This window comes from Cheilinus undulatus, linkage group 13 (genome assembly GCF_018320785.1).
Source record: "Cheilinus undulatus linkage group 13, ASM1832078v1, whole genome shotgun sequence".
Lineage (NCBI taxonomy): Eukaryota > Metazoa > Chordata > Actinopteri > Labriformes > Labridae > Cheilinus > Cheilinus undulatus.
This window is the reverse complement of record NC_054877.1, coordinates 29,273,312-29,287,922: the sequence shown is the minus strand read 5'-3', so window position 1 is coordinate 29,287,922 and position 14,611 is coordinate 29,273,312. Positions and strand designations below refer to the sequence as shown.

General features: G+C 39.9%; 1 protein-coding gene across 1 annotated transcript in view; it reads right to left on the bottom strand.

Moving 5' to 3' along the window:
- LOC121520429 (leucine-rich repeat and immunoglobulin-like domain-containing nogo receptor-interacting protein 3) overlaps window positions 1–13,458 on the bottom strand; it is a 61,715-nt gene extending 48,257 nt beyond the window's left edge. The window contains exon 1 of the mRNA XM_041803870.1: window positions 12,830–13,458. The gene's annotated coding sequence lies outside the window, so the exon portion shown is untranslated. The remainder of the gene's footprint in view (window positions 1–12,829) is intronic.
- Between the last annotated feature and the right edge of the window lie 1,153 nt (window positions 13,459–14,611).

The window sequence follows — 14,611 nt, the reverse complement described above, 5'->3', positions numbered from 1 at the left end:
CCTGATATTAAACAACACCAAACTGGAAGTTCAAGTTCAAAAAGATTAAAAAGCTCCCATAGTCACTTTAAAATTGTTGGTTTGACAGCTAATTAATTAACGGAGCTGATCCGTAACCCATCAAGAGCCCCGCTCCAACCCCCACCCCCTCATCCGCATGCGCTACTTGGGGCCGCACATGACCTATCAATGCATAATAATTTTATCATAACGGTCTGAAAGGATGAAATGCTGCTGCTGGAAACCTATGCCGTCTCCGTGAGGAGAATGCAGCGTTTGTTTAGTTTGTGTATGCGTGCAGACCTGCTCATAGTGCCGCTATTTGTGACTTTATAACTTTGATTCAGTAGCTGTTCGGTGTCTCCTTCTCTTCTCACTGTCTGTCACTCACACATCCATCAGCTGTTGGCTGTGTGTATCATCAGAAAGAAGCTTAACATGAATAGCGCGACGGGCCATTTACTACAGTGGTAAACTTAGCAAAACAAACTCTGTCTGAGCGCCCTAGAGTCCACTGTTGGCTCCAAAAAATGAAGTTCTAGCTCCAGTTAAGTGTGCCCTGTTTGTTGTCTGACAACAGACAGAGCAGAGACACACACTCGTTCACCAACGCACACACATTATCACACACACTTATCTGTGTGCCGTGTCCAACACTGTCAAAGCTCACATGAGAAAAAAAGACCACAAAACAATAAAATAATCTTTTTCTCTAAATTACAGCACACATGTTATTGACAGAAATATTTCTTTTGAGTGTTTTAAATATGGATGCACTTAAAGAGGATGAGAAATAGTTTGATACTGATGCAGCCTTTTAGAAGTATTTTGTAGTATTGTGTTTCCAAAATTTTAAAAAAGTGTAAAATCTTGTCTCGTCTCATCTTGAGAGACTAGAGTCACATCCTTAGTTACAACTGAAGCACATAGCAAATAGGATGCGTAAATGTTTCAAATAACAGAATGTCATCAGCTCAATATAAAGTAACATCTATCTTAAAGCATCCTTACACTAGGCTCAGCTTTGTACCATGTTGGAGCATGATTGTCCCCCACTGGCCTATCCTCATATAGAACCAGACCCAACGTTTACCTCTAACTTCTAAATTCAGCAAGGAGAGAGGAATGGTTGCATTAGATGTCATGTCCAAATTTAGGGTTGGGAATTGTTTGTTTTTTTCTTATGCTGGTGCTAAAATGATAGTTTTCATATGGTGGCAGTGCCTAATCAGTGCCTGAATTAATACTTTTGAGAGACAAAGTGTGCTGAAAGCCAGCGGGACAATAAATGAAAGTGAAATATCTTTAAAAGATGCCAGTAGAACATGGGATGAGAAAAGGAAACTGGTGTAACTTCTTTATGTAAGAAGCTCAAGCAGAATTCATAAACTGGCTGTATCAGAAACAATCAATAAAGTAAACGTGTTGGTCAAAGCAGAGACATTACTGCAGAGAGCAATACCATTCAAAGACATTAATGCTCAGCTGAAATTAAGTGATTACACATGATTCATACACATTCCCAAAGGTATTTCTTGCCTTTCATTAGAGGTGACAGTGGGTTGCATTGGGGTGGTGGGGTATCAAAATGAAGTATCAATGTCTGTGTTGCAACTTGGTCTGGTATCGGATGTGCTGGTAATAGTACCATGTTGGTACCAGATTTCAGTCCACATCCCTACCTACATTGTGCCTGTACTCAAGCATGAGTTCCAACCTTGCTAGAGCCAGAGAAGTGAACTGTACTTGAACACAGCATGAAGCACTTACACCTATCAAACAAACTGGACTCTGGGAGTCAAACTTGTCTGGGTGTGGTGCAGATTACATAGTGTGTGTGCACCCTTACATGCACAAATGTAACCGTCCACCACCAGGGGGCTATCAACCAAAGCAATAGCACTTTGACAGGTACAGTTCAGTGCTCCGTAGCTCTGCCCATCTCTGCGTTTTACCTGTCGTTTTAAATTGTTCGAAAACACACTTTTCAATAAAAACTGCATTGCATATTTACTAATCAGAAAACTGCTGTTTTGTTTTCATTAATAAATTGTTAACAATCAGAGAAACACACTCAAAATGGCTCTTTGTATTCACTGTTGGCCTCTAATGTCACTTCCAGAGCACATGCACATTCTGGAACCATTTTTAGCAAATGCTGAGGTGACATTTTAAGTGCATTTCTTTGTCATTATGAGAAATTTATGAATGAAAACAAAACAGTGATTTTCTGTTCAGTAATTATGCTTAAGTCCTAAAGTCAAAACAAGAAGTAGAAATGAGAAGGAGGCAGCAGAGGTGGGTGGAGCTACCCAGGGCTGGTCTTAACTAGCTGGACATGCCAATAGTGGAGAGTTTCCATGTTACAGAGTTGAGGTTTGGTGATTGAACTCGCAACCTACGGCAGCCTCCATGACAAGACACAAATTTCTCTGTCTTTGAAAAATCAAGGAAATACTTGAGATGATGTTTAAGGAAAAAAAATAGCATAGGAATGGCCACCTTTTTAATTAATCTAAATATTTCAGCACAAAAATTATAGGTACTTATTGTTTCTTTAGGCCTTTTCTATAAAACACAAATTAAAACAACAACTATGCACAATGTGCTAAGCGGAGGCCATAGAGAAGAAGTAAGAAGACAAGTGGTGTAAGGAAATCAGATCCTGCGTCCTGGTCATATTGAGTTGCATTATTAAAATGTAAGGTAATACTATTTAACCTTCATAAACATTTTATTAACTATAGTGGGTATGAAATGACACAAGGGCAATTTTGCTCACACACATATGCCAGTAAACACACATACACATAGAGAAAGTAACATAAAACCACCTCACACACAGATACTCACACACACTGAGAGTAATCTCTTAGACCTACATTAACATTGCATAGCGACAGGAAACACAGGTGAGCAGAGCAACAAACTTCATGACCCATCTGAAGATTTAATGAAATTTAGATGCACAAGGCTTTATTCAAGCTGTGCAGGTGATAAAGGGGCATGAGCATGCAGACACACAAAGATGGTGGTTTTGATATATCTTAATCCTGATGATGATAGCAAGAGACCGAATCACCTTTTCTGTTAACATTCTCCTCCGGCTGACTGTGCTCACACCCATAATCATAGATAATGTTAAGAATTATCACAGATCATATTAAAAGGAAGGAGCTTTTTCTCTGAATTTTATGAGTCTTTAAGAAAGTTCAATTTTCAGGCCTGAAGTGAGATTTTTTAAGTTATAAATAATCCTGACATAAATCCTGTACGTGAATGTCTATGGCATGAATAGGAAAAGGTCAAAACCCCCTTCCAACAAGGACACTGATGCCAAAGTTCACCCTCAAACTAAAAAAGGTGTTATGATCTCACCTCCTTTTACAACCACGTGTCATCACATGACTGAGCTCCATACATATGTGCAGTAAAAATCACCTGAGCCTGACATGTAGTAAAAGAACGGAGGACACGCTGACTTACACTAAGAGATTTTAGTGTCTGTCAGTTGCTTTAATACTTTGTACAGCTGCCTCAGAGTTCAGCTAAATTAAGCTGGTTAAATTTATAAATGCATCTTTGTCTTTTTTCAGCTCCCAGTCCAGATACAAACATGGAGCCTTTCCAAAAACAGCCTCCAGAGTGTGTAAATCTTAAAACGCTGGCTTGGTGTTACAGCTTGTACAGGGCTAACAAAGCTTCCCAAACAGAAGTGCTAAGCTGGCCCAGTGAGGGTCAGACGGCTGTTCAGCTATCCAACAACAAAAAATGAATAAATGTTTGTGGGAACAACTTAAATGCAAAATCAGCTGCAAGGAAAGAAGTAGGGCCACAAAGAGCAGGAGGCGTCTGAAGGGAGGTGAACCAGGATCACAACAAGCACAGTAAGAAGATGTATGCAACTACACAGTCACACAGAGGGATGTATGGCAGGAGATTAAAGTGAAAACCTTTCAAAACACTCAAAGTTAGCCGTGTGGGATTCAGTGACAGAATGATCATACAGCACAAATGTAAGAGTTAATTTTTATCCATCAATTAAAGGAGAAAACTCATGATTCAGTCAGCTGGGCTTTCCGTCTCACTGTCTGACAAAATGTTTGTGATGATGCAGATTTTCTGTTTGCCAAAAAAAAAAAAAAAAGATTTATCATAGGCAATGGTCCCTAACAAACAAACAAACAAACAAACAAACAAACAAACAAACAAACAAACAAAATAAATAAATAAATAAATATGATTTTATGCTTGATATTGTTAAACTTGTATTAAGTATCACCTGATTTAAATATCATTGTGAATATTGGTTTAGTTACACATTTTTATGTGTGCATTTCAAATAATATCATTCATTTCATCAATTGCTGCTTGATAAGCGGTGAAAAGAATCACAGGTCACACTGGACTAGTCATTAAGAAGAGCTATAGGGTCTACTAGTGGTGTGTGGTTGCACTGCAGTTTAGACGTAGCGTTTGACTGAGACTGTGGGCCTGAGCTGACGAAAAAATATTGGGAATGAGTCTGATCATCTCATAATTCTGGTGGCAACTTCAAAGGCATCCACATTAAACTGTAGACTATAGTCTATAGTCTACTGGTCCAATCACAGCTGTTTATTTTGTTTTGGGGCGGGCTATGTGATTTCGAAACATCTATTGTGAAATGCAAATGTATTGAATGAAGTTGAGCGCAAGTTTTCTTTAAAAGCAGAACAAAATGCTCTCAGACCCTTTATTGAAAAGGATGTGTTTGTCATACTTCCAACAGGGTTTGGTTTAATTTACCAAGTGGCCAATTGCGTGAAGATGCATTTGAACGAGATGCTGCATCTCAGGGGGCTATCCTAAATAAACTGAAATTGAAATAGAGTGGGGGCACACGTTGATACAGCCCCTTATAGTAGAAAATCAACAGACGATGCCCAGACCACCTTGCCTAAGACAAACCTAACCTGAGGCCCCCTGGCTAAAAATGGCTAAAAATAATTTTATGGTGAGAGGAAGATCCAACAAGTTTGCATTGTAAGTCTATTAGGGTGTGTTATGGGAAAAGGCACAGGTGAACACCTTGATAAATGCTGCCTGCATTACATAAGTCTATTTAAAACTAAAACTATCTTTGCTTATTAACAGGTGCTTCTTGGGCATCAATCCTGAAAGAGGCTCAAAGACCAAGAAGCGGACAACAATGAACCCTCATGTGAGCACCCTTTTGAGGAAACTAATTGACTTTGAGTGGGCATCATGTTTTTTTTTTTTTTTTGCTGCAGCAGTTGTCAGGCTCAGTTTTGAGTATTTCTTTTTTTATTTCAAGATTTTTGTACAACGCTGTTGCGTGTGGATTATAGGATGTTTGAGACTGAGAGGAGCGCCTGGCCCCTTCATGACATCCCTTCATCGCTCTCTCCCTTCCTCTCTTACCTTGCCATGTAGGCCTCATTCCCATCCTCTTACTGTTATTGTGACACAGCTGGGTAGTTGAATTGCAAGTTTCTGCACAGTTTCTCTGCATTTTAAAATGGCTTTGGAAAGTTTATGACTAGGAAGTTGAATTTCTTGAATTCTTGAATCTCTTGGCAGTTATGTTGAATAACCTTTATTTGTAAATAAATATGCCATTGGGCTACCATTGACTTTACCTCAGAGTTGTGTGGTGGCGGTGGGGGGTTTGATTTTAATTGCACAATGATTGTAAATTCACAGTAAATGGAAACTTCATCTACATTACTTTCACAGTAAATTACTGGCCAATTTTTGCATGACTTCCACAGTATACATTGTAAATTCATAGTAAATTACTGTCAACTTGTGCATTACTTTCACAATACACACTGTAAAAGTACAGGGCCTTGTTGTAATGATGTACAGCAAAAGGTTGTAATTCCCCGGTAATGTACTGTAATATCACAGTAATTGCTTTGTCATTGAAACTGTGAAGTTACAGTATACAGATGTGCTTTTACAACAATGCGTTGTAATATTACAGATGTGAAATTACAGTAAATTGCTGTGAGTACTTTTCACAGTATATTGCTGTAATCCTTGCTGTGAAAGTCATGCAAAACTTATCCAATAATTTATTGTAAATTCACAGCGAAAAACTTTACAGTGTATTAGTAAAAGTCATACACGCAACAACTTTGATTATTTTTCTCAGAATGCAAATTTCCCTTTTAAACAGTAAGCATCTCCACTAAAAGGGGTCTCCTGACTGAAACAAAAGTAGTCTATTGATGTCATGGAGCCATGCAGGATCGTGTAGAATTTAGTCATCTTTGCTGAGTAAGCACTCAGTGACGAATATCTGACACGACTCAGCAGATGAAGAAATGTAGAACTTTCATACATATCATGTTAGTAACATTTACATTTATTAAGTGATATAAACCATTTACCTAAGAGTTGGCTATGCATTAACATCTCTCCTACCTCTTTACTAATCCATCCAATATATCTGCTGTTTCCAGTGTTTCCTGTAAAGATAGGCAGCCAAATAAAGCTTAAAATCAAAATGTAGGATTATGGATTTGGTAGGGTTTGAAGATTGCTGGTAACAATAGGGATATTATATGAACACAGCTTATAGCCTACATTTGCTCTGGCTGATCCGCCTCTGTTCATGGTCTCTGTAACAGAAAGAAAAGAGGACAGATGAGCCTTAAACGGCCTTTTATGTCACAGCAGGTTAGACTTTTTTAAATTTCCAAAGGAAAAATTCAATCATTACCAAATTGAATCTGAGAGTTTATATTACAGAGATTGAGAATGACTCCAGGGATGGTTGTGTCATACTGAATAATGAAGCAAAGCTAAATGCTAATTCATTATGAGTGTTAGTCCTATCAGACCAAAGCAGCTGTGATGGGAAGAGACGGGAGAGAGAAAGAGAGGGAGACAGACAGATGGACGGACAGAAAGCAACCAAGAGCAGAAGAATAAACAACAGAATCTGGAGGCGTGGGGGTCACGTCTGAGAAAATGCAGCTGGGAGAGTAAATTAAAGTAAGCAAATGGAAAGTGAAAGGGCAGAATGAGGAAAACAGGGAAAGTGTGAGGGAGAATAATTTATCGTGAGGGAGCGGGTGAAAGAGGAGGAACAGCGTGAGAAAGAGGAGGTGGGGAGGAAAGGTCTGAGGTCGTAATGGAGCTGTGAGTGAGGCTGAGACTCTGGAGAAGTTGCAGTTCCCACCTGCTGGTTACTAGTCCTGAGATAGAAGCCCACCTGTTCATTATTGACAGGATCACTTTATTTTTATAATATACATTTCAACAACATCAGCAGCTAACATCCTAACAGCATCACAGCCTCTGTGAACACACGCATACAACCAACTGTGACATTTCACACTCACTCATGCTGTTTGGCTGAATGATACTGGAAGCAAAAGCATTAAATTCAGTTGCACTCACTGACGCAACAACAAGGCTCGGTACTGTAATTCAACACTTTAATGAACACTGCTGTTTTATTGTGTGTGTTAGGGCTTTGAGATTGTGATAGCTGTGGCTGTTGTGCCCTTATCCATGCATTCACCTCCATCCCCATCCAGCAATTTACCGCCAGCAGCCCTCCTTACAGGACATACTTAAAACCCTTGGTGCATCTCTCAAGGTCAAACTCTATCCTCTCAAACACAATCACACACACATGCATGTATCCACTGTGATCTAAAGCTCCTTTAACACGCCCACATACCCTCGATCACATTCCCAATCAAATCTTCTCACTAAACAGACCCTAAGAGCTCCTTCAGCAGAACAACACCCTCATATTTTTCTCCATGAAGACTTAACCTTCGCTTCTCCCATGACTCCTGAACACCGCTCAGCTGAGATTTGAAGTCCTAACGAGGATTCCAGTCTTGTTCCACCTGTCTTTTTCTTTTTTAGCTCCCAACATCATTCCTTCTCCTAATAACAAATGAGGGCGCAGACATGAATTATTTATTACTCGGACATTAGAAAGTATAAAAATTTTAAGACAAAGTTGTGCAGGGTAAGAATGAGGAGGACAGGAATGGCGGTGCAGGTTTTGAATAAAATCAACTGTGTGGAAATGTTTGTTCCCTTGAATCTGTCTGTGTTACCGAAGATTGACAACACAATCCCAGCTTACAAACACAAGACTTAAGGAAGGTAAACAGTGACAGTTTTGGCTTTAGCAACAACCAGCCTCATTTTCTGATTTCTTCATGGTTAAAGTTTTGACCTTTTGAATGCATTGGAGAAATTAAGCCAAATATGTGCATGCATATCTCTAAAACAGGCTCTTCAATTCTAGGGATGGGAATCACAGGGTAACTAACAATATCATACAAGGTGTGATATTGACACTCTCAAGATGCAGCAACTCTGTGAAAAAATGATACACTGTAAGAAAATCATACCATGTTCCATCTTAATACTCGCTGAACTTAAGAATAGAAAATGTAACTGAAAAGTAGGGCTGTAAAGGTATCTGTTTTTGTCTTGACCTGTCATGGTTCAGGGGTCACAGCCTGAGGTCACAGTGTCAATGACCATGTCTGAATGGAGAAAGAGGGCAATCACACATGACAGTATTTTCCTGCCAATCTAGGTGGCAGTAATGTTTATATCTGTCAGCCAACCACTACTGGATTATTAAGTAGAAGAGGAAGCAGGTGTGCTTATGTGAAAGCAGAGAGAGCTGAAGACATTACCGATACAAATACACATTAGAGGCTATCTGCAGATGTGTAGAAGTGAGAACTCCGGCTGCAAAATGACATTAAGTGCTCTGCTAAGCCTGCCACACACACAAAGATTTTTTAAATCTTAACCAATTTTTTCAAAGCAAAACCCCACACATGGAGATATATGATCACAGATTTTTACATGCTACATTTATTGCAGTTGCAATTTCAGTCCAGCTCCCTCACTTGTCAGTTTGCCTTATTTTACAGTACATGTCGCTTAACACTAACCTTGCAAAGTAGATGGATACACCCGTTTTCGTGTTTTTGTACTAGCGAATCCATCTTGCAAAGCTCCCATCTGAACAGTTTGGGCCCGTTTAGAAGGTGACAGGACCAAACAGTGACGAGGGGCAGTACTTTCGGGCACGGCGGAGTCGTGACGTAAGCAAGCAGCAACAAGAGGCCGGTGCAATAATGGCAGAAGAGCTTAGCGTCAATGCAGCTAAAGCGCCAGTGTTATCAGAACTTGATATATATATACTGTATATATACAGTGCTTAACAAATTTATAAGACCACCTGTCATATTTGTCTCAAAGACCATCCAGCATCATGACGTGCTTTAATGCTCTTTCATTTTTAGTGAGCTCTCCACGTTTTACCATTTTGAACAGGAATGAGGAATTTCAAACTGAATTCACCCAAATTTGAACCGGCTCACTGGGCTTCTCTGAGAAGTCAGAAATTAATCAAGCATAACATTCAACCACTAAAACTCATTTTTCTGTTCAGGAATGCAAGTAAATGACTAATTTGACATATCAATCAAGAAATATTAATGTGCTTTACTATTTTTTCAGTTTTTTTTTTAAATCAGTAAATTTGAAAATTCATGGATAACAATAATAATTATATTTTATCATTAAAAATATCATTGGGTTAAAGAGCTTCTACATATTGGTGTATTAACCATTGCAGAAACATAAAAATGATTTTGGTAATTAACAATGCTGTTAATTTAGGGCAGCTATGGCATAAACCTTACTTTCGTTAGGGTTAGGGTGGTCTAATAAATTTGTTAAGCACTGTATATATATTCATTTCTGTGTTGCTCTTTATTTTGCATAATTTTCCTTTTTTGTGTCATGATTATCACACCACAGGCTGTACCAGCTATCACAGGTAATTGCGAATAACTCCAGACTGAACAGACTGTGAGCTACACAACTGAAAGTGAAAGTATTAATCCTAGAATTAAATTTTTTGTTGCTTCTATTCTGATGAACCTAACCCGTACCTTACCGTGACCCCAAAAACAAGGTACAAACTGATCCATGACCTCTGCAAATTGTTACAGACCTACTGAAAAGTAATTTAGGATTCATGTTTTTATTCCCTGCAATTTTATGTCAGTTTCAAATGTTACCATACTGTCCTGTTTCATGTCATAAGCAACATCATGAAGAGTCATGAAGTAGTAGTGCTACTAGTTACCAGGAAAATCTGGTTAAACCTCTTTAAACTGTTTCATCTAAACTTAGTTTGGGACATTTCTCAATGAAATCCCCCTTTGGCTGCCAAATGTATATAAGCATGCCTCCTTCATACATACTTCTTTAAACCCCAAACCTTATTTCCAAACAATTTCATTTTTTACTTCTCTTTGTCTAAATACAGAAGCCACTGGTCAAAGGCCTCCTTCATCCACCAACTCCCCAGGGTCTCAACTCTCTGGTTTCCTTACGCTCATACCAGTTAATCATATGTCTCATAAACCTATTCAACCTTAACTTGCTCCATAACCTCCAGTCTCCAGTCCCCAAGTTTTCTCCTAACACTCTACCGCTGTTTCTGCATCCATTCATCCCTAATTCTGTGTTCAACTGTAATCTACCTTCATTAGTGATAAATTCGTCACTTCATCCCTCCATCTATCAACCCATATAATCATCTCTTTACTGACATTATATTGACTTTAACATGTATAAAGATATAGTAATTTAAAAAAAAGAGCTAAATTAATGATATTTCTCTAAATTCTCAGAATTGTTCTTGAGAAGAGACAAACTAAGCAGCTAAATTGTTATTAGTCTAATATGCATCTGCTATCTCATCTCATGTCATCATCTAAATGAAACAGTTATGATAATCTTGCTTATTTGGCCTTATCTACTGTACCTGACCATCTTAACTGTTCCTCGAATCCATGACAGCAAACTGAAAAATCTAAACTTTTATTTTGTGAGTTATAACAACCAGCAAAAATGAAGACCCGATCCCACAAATAACTGAAATGATACTATAAGGAGATGAAGCAGAAGGCTTTTATGAATAAATCAAACATCACTTGCTTCCACTGGCAATCTGGATCTTTCCCTCTCTATGTCCTTTTCCTCACCTTTTTTCCCCAGTTGTGTCTAACAAAAGAGATCACTTTTCTTCTGTTTTAAAGAGGACACCAATGACAACACCTTCCAAGAACAAGTTGATGTATATCATTCAGTTTATCACCTCAGTCATTTTTATTTAACATAAGGTCCTTCTTTGTGTTTTAATCTTTCTGTTCACTGTGTCCTCCTCTTATCGTTCTCCTGCAGTGTCTCATTCCTGCTCTCAGACTCCATCTGTCACTTCACACTATTTTGGCAGTGGGAAGGACAGTGATGCTTTGCTACTGATAGCTGTCAAACTGCTACGCTAAAGGCTTACACAGCTGGTGCTAGTATATAACTGTTTTTATGTGAATATATGTGATTGGGACCTGTGTTGTCATGCAAGGAAGAAAGGACACAGAGAAAAAGAAACAAAGAGTCAACAAAAAAGAGAGTTGGATTCATTAATTAATGCAAGCGGAGTCAGCCAGGGAGAAAGGTTGTGAGGGGTTTCAGCTCCCTTGTCAGACGCTGAGAGTCTGCCCATATGCTCCAAGCGATCTACCCGCCAGCCCTGTCTGGGTTAGTTTTTCTTTTTTTTACTTTTTGTTTTCTTTATAAGAGGGCGAGCCTGTGATAAAGTTAGAAACCCAAACAAGTTAATGAGAAGCAGGAAATAATGAGCTGATTGCATGATTAGAGGCGTAATTCTTCTGTACTCTGAAAAGGCCCCACAGCTATTTCCTATTTTCATATCTTCTCTGAATCTATGAGAGCAGCAGTAATATGAAGTGTGTGCAGTTTTCAGGCTTCACTGAGGTCGCTCTCTTTGCTCAGGTTCAGGCGACCATGTAGGAAAATAGCCATGAACCAACCCTCCTCTCTCCTTCATCTCTCGCTTTGATTGTTGAAAAAGGCAGACAGGAAACTAACTAGCCGTGCTGTCCGGAGGGGCCAAGTCAGGTAAAGGTAATTGCTTAGCAAGAGAATAAAACAGGAGATAGGATCAGGAGGAGAGGGAGAGAAGTGACATCCTATAATTGGAAACAGAAAGAGAGAAATAAGATGGGGGGAAAAGAGGAAAAGAGAAGAGGTTAGATGAAGGGGCAGATGAACGTCTGGCAGATACACCTCATGCAAACCTGCTGCCATAAGCCATATGCACTCTGCCACAACGTGACATAACACATGGCCACACATGTCATATTATACCACACATGGCAGTGCAGCGAGAGGAAGCAGAGCTATACATGTCTCAGTGCACAAACAAGCCCCCGCGTCTGATTTGCAGCAGCCACAACAAGTTTCAAATCCTCTCAGATGTTTTATTGTGGCACAATTTATGGAAGCTCACTGAGGGCAGAAGAAATAACTCACAGTAAATGTAATGAGCGGTGTTAAAGCTACAAAAACAAGTGTTGATGTGAGCGTGGTGTGATTGTCTAATTTGTCCGGTGATGTTGAACATTCCTGCACTGGATGTTTATTTACAAGCATCACCCTGACAGCTTATGAAACCCATTATGAAATGCCTCTAGTGGTTTAAAATCATGTTCTAATAGGATGTGGATGGTGAGAAAGCATGACGATAAATGCACACACGCTCACAATGCCTCCTTATCATCCTCTTTCCTTTGCTGCAAGTGTCCGAGGGCAAGTAGGGAGACTTGTCAAGATGGGTAGACGTCAACCATGAACCAGCACTGTTGCGTTTCAAATGTTTCTGAGGTTTTATCAAAACCATAGCAACCATTGAGGAGACAAGGTGCATTTCTGTGTATGTGCGTCTTTTACTTACCCAGGACTAAAGCGTGCTCCCTGATGCCTCCTCATCTGCCCAGTTGTGTGCGTATTTGATTTTTCCTTTCCTCTTGGCCAACAAGTTGCACACCGCTCCACACGTGCCAACCCTCCGCGCCTCAGCTCGCCCTCAGTCTGTCTCCGTCTCTCTCTCAGACCTGGGCATCAGCTGCTAAGCCAAACCTGCCACTCATCCCCCTCCTCTTCTCCTCTTCGCCCTCCCTCCCTCCTGCCAACAGGCTCGTGGGTACACACCTCCTTTCACTCTTTTTTGTTTATTGTCCCCGTAAAATATGATCCAGGCATTCACAGGAGGGGGGCTGCTGAGATTTCCCCTCTCCTGAAGATGGTGCTCCTCAGCGGGTCAGGTTGCCCTCCATCTCCCCCCGGCGTGGATGTGGGATTAGAAGACAGGAGAGGGAGGACGGGGAAGGAGCGTGCTGTTGCTGTAGCTGTTGCCTCTGCCTGCTTCAGTGTGAGCGGCTCGCTCGCGCTTGGCATGCTTTTCATCTCTCTCTCTCTCTCTCTCTCTGCTCACTCACTCTAGATCTCTCCCCCCTCCCTCCTGCTTCTCAGTCACTGTCTATCTGCTGCTTCTCCAGCTGTTTGGATTCACAATTCAGCGTACTGCAGGGCGCACGGCTCAGGGAGTCTCTCTAAACAGGCAGCCAGGATGAAAAACGAAGAAATTGAAGGCAGAAGAGGCAGAAATAACAGCAGAGTGGGGGAAATAAGTGGATTTGAAGCCTGGAAGAGAGGGCAAAAAAATGATAACGTAAGTTGTGTTGTGGTGTGCTTAATAATGTCAGAATATCATGGGTAAACCTCATTCTAATTCTAATTGGACAAAAGTGGTTGAACAAAGAACTAACAGAATCAAAAAGCCACCCGTAATGCTGTGCCATACTCTTAAGTCAGTTTCAGACTGGGTGAATGAGATTTGCATCTTGGCCACAGCACAGCTTGATCTCCACTTCAGTTTACAAGTCAGAGCTTTCAGACTGACTGTGTGAGTGCTGCGTCTCACACCCCTGATGCTCATGTCTCACATGTGAGAAATCTAGAGAACAGAAGGCTCGCCAATTTTTCCCACAAGCCACACATGTCTCTTGGCTAAAATAGAAAATGTCAAAAAGAGTCATAATAACCTTGCTTTAGCAGATATGTATGTCGACTGGTAGAAAATGTCTGCAGTGTGTTTTGGGTGACCCTGATGAAGACAATAAGCTGAATTGTGCTGGTCGAAACTTCTACTATAAGTGAAGCTTTCTGTTTCAACATTGGTACAATATGTCACAGGCAAGAGAAACAGTGCAAATTAGGAGTGAGAAATTCATCAAAATTTAGATTTAATCTCAATACGTCCTACCGCAATTTTCAAATTGCAAAAGGGGCAATATTTTTTTAACCTCTGAAACGTGTCAAAATAACAAATACAATTTCAACAGAAATCTTTTAAATTACACATATTGCAAATATTAAAGTGTCCATATTTTAGAACAGTTTACAAAAACATCCTTCCTTATTTTTGTATGTACTTAAAGGAGACAAATTATACTCATTTTTCCTTTTCATTATGTCAATCTGGGATGCTAACTGAGTAATGCTGCATGATTTGCAGGACATAAAGCTCCTTCTTTGCCTCACTTTCACTGCTTTCCAGCCTCTGCTTGAAATGCTTCATTTCACTGCTGTCTCTTTTAGGGGTGGGAGAAAAAATTGATACAGCATAGTATCGCGATATTTCGTCTGGTGACATATCGTATCGTCTTTTCCACTA